Raw genomic sequence first — 3,030 nt, forward strand, 5'->3', positions numbered from 1 at the left:
AAGAGTTTGAAACCAAAAAAACCCTCCCCTGCTGTTTCGCTTCAGGGCGTCTGTCACGCTCAGTTAGAAATAAGTTGTCCTCTGCAGCGTCGTGTGGACAACATAAAACAGATGCAGTGCTGGCATGAAGCAAATTGGCAATTAAGATAAGCTAGGCGTTGTTTTCAGTCTGTGGAAGGAAACAGAACAGTGCAAAAATGTGCAGATTTGCAGCGTAGATGGGAGATTGTTGAATATATTACTGTGAATTATGCCTGCCTGGGAAAAAATGAGACAAAAAATGCAGCGTGTGCCACATACTCGGCACTGTGGCTCAGAATATTTTAATAAAGTTGATTTGTCGGCAAGCATTCATCAAGCTCTTGTTCATGAAGTCGTTGCTGATCCTTTCAAGAGGAAAACACATCTACAACTTCAATACGCGGAACCTATGGAAAATGGAACACAAAGTGGGACTCTGAAACATGCAATAATAATCATTTATCACTGATTTATTACAAGCTTCTCCTCAGAAAGAACCATTTACTGATGTGAAGACACACTTTTAATTGTGTGGCCCCTTCTGGGAGGACAGTCACTGTCACCAGGCTCTGACGTGGATTTCCTCTGGGTGTTTCCAGACCAGGAGAGAAGTTGCCAACAGGTGCAGCAGCATCGATCTGTCAGTCTCTGTCAGCCCTGCGAGGGACTGCTGACCTAGTCGCCATGTTTCACCTGCAGCTACCTCTGTGCCCACATTAAACCTTCAAAACAAAAATGACAGAGGGGACAACGACGGGCAGGGACCACGCTGCTGTGGCGGGCATGCGCCGCTAGAGGGCGCAGGAATCAAACCCGAGCTCCATGATGCAGCCGGTGCGTCTGACACTTTTAAATACAATGAAGCAAAGAGAAAAGAGGAGGGAAGCGGCTCACACAATCACGTTCAGTGCTACTATCAGGAAGATGACAAGGCTACACTCACCTTCCACCATCTGTCTTGGAGATAAGCGCATCTCCACCAGCTTCAACAAAGGGTGCATTGAGGAAGAACGCAGGGAGTTTCCCCCCCCTCATATAGAGACACCACTCAGAAATGATACTGTACAAATCCACCAGACATATTTCCTCAGCCACACCAGCCGAGGCAGATTACATTCTGACAGCCTGATATCTGATACAGAGAGTCGGGTCTTTGGATTTTTGCATTGCTGGAAAGTGAAAGTGGTGGAAGACTCGCTAGCATCTGAGCCACAAAGCGACCTGAAGTCTACCTGACCCACTGCTAACGTGGAAAAGCCTGGGTGCATCCGTCTGTCACACTGCAGGCAATCGATTGACCACACACTCCAGCAAGAGTTCCATGCTTTTGTCACGCACACACACACACACACACACACACACGGGCAGAAGACAGAGGACCTGTGTTAGAGATACAGGACATTCCAGTCAGCATCACCCAGCCTGCTGGCTCTGGAGAATGAGACATTGACATTTAGCACAGGAACATCTGCAGTTCGTAGATAAGACACTGTGAGCGCCCATTTCAGGACATTTTACATCTGATATTTTGGACAATTTTCATTTGATTTCACCTCTATCGTTACATACATAAATAAATGGACTGAGTTTGATGGCCCGTCATGCGGACGTTCATGAGTGCACAGTACCAAGATATTAAGATGATTCTAATCATAATTTATTAATGCTCAGTGAAGATGTGCTAAAATAATATATATATGTGCAAGAATAACTACTAGATGACCTCTAGAGGTCCAAGCTGTCTTCTTTCTTTTTAATTACATGCAAAATTAGTGTACAATCCTAAATTCTAACAAAAGAACGGGAGAGGAAAGAGCAGGTCATGAAAACAAGATAAATCGTGATTTCCTGTCAGGCAGTTAAAAAGGAAGTAAACAGGAGTAATGTTTAACAGATCTTTAATAATCAACATTAATGCTGGGTAATGAATCCATTCCAGGCCATTAAACTTACATCCTCCCTCCCACATTAATATTTCACCTGTAGACCCATTAATCCTGAGCTGGGCAGGGACGCTCGTACTTACATTAAGATGTGAAGAACCCCCTGCAGCACCTGGGCCCTGCTGTAACAGGCTGCACGCGACGTCCCCACCAGACGGTTACCTGTGACTCTCTGCTCAGGATTAGACTTTGTAATATTTCAGCTGATGCATCATCATTGAGATGACGGCACAGTTAAATGGAATCAGGCCTGTCCTGGAAAAGCACTTTTTAACCGTTTGCCTGTTTCCACTGGAGACAGAAAGTTTAATTTACCAGGCAACCAAAGAGCCTTTTTATCCACGCGTCACACTTTTGTCTTATTGACTGATTGATTTTTGGATTTTAAGCTGCTGGCTGTGTAGTTTGCGACTCTACAAATAAAAAACCCACTCTTGCTGATCTGTTTTCTGCCGACTGGAGGTTTAATTTGTTACCCTGTTGCAGCGGAGCTGAAATCAGAGGAGAAAAACATTGTTATGGTTCAAGACTAAAGCTGTAGTTCAATGAGCCTGTTGAACCAAACTCAAACTTTAATCAAGTGTTTACTCTAAACTATTTTAATCTCCTTAGTTTTTGATGGTGACTTGCTCCACACTCTCACACACGTCTTCCTAATGAATAAAATAATGAAATATGTGTTTGTGTGTTTAAATCCAATTATCTCAGCACTCAGAGGAGTAAGGAGCGTGCAGTTTTAAGATAAGGAAGACACGCTGCTCTTTGTTTTTTCCATTAGACTGCACAGTTTAAAATAAATCTGTGCAGGTACAAATATGATGATATCAGATTTTGTTTTATTCTACTTCCTTCTTTTTATGCAGCCGGGAGGATGACTCTGGGCTTTAAAAGCATGAGGTCAGCAAATAAATCAAACATGTCAGCATTAGTCATCAGGCTGCATTAAAATAGGGCCATGACATAAGACAGAAACTCGGAAGTCTGTTAAAGGACTAAAAGGGTTTATGGGAGTTGCAGTTCCGGAACAGCCGCCAGGGGGCGGAAACGAGGTGAAATATGCCGCCTC

Source organism: Takifugu rubripes, chromosome 11, assembly GCF_901000725.2.
Source record: "Takifugu rubripes chromosome 11, fTakRub1.2, whole genome shotgun sequence".
Lineage (NCBI taxonomy): Eukaryota > Metazoa > Chordata > Actinopteri > Tetraodontiformes > Tetraodontidae > Takifugu > Takifugu rubripes.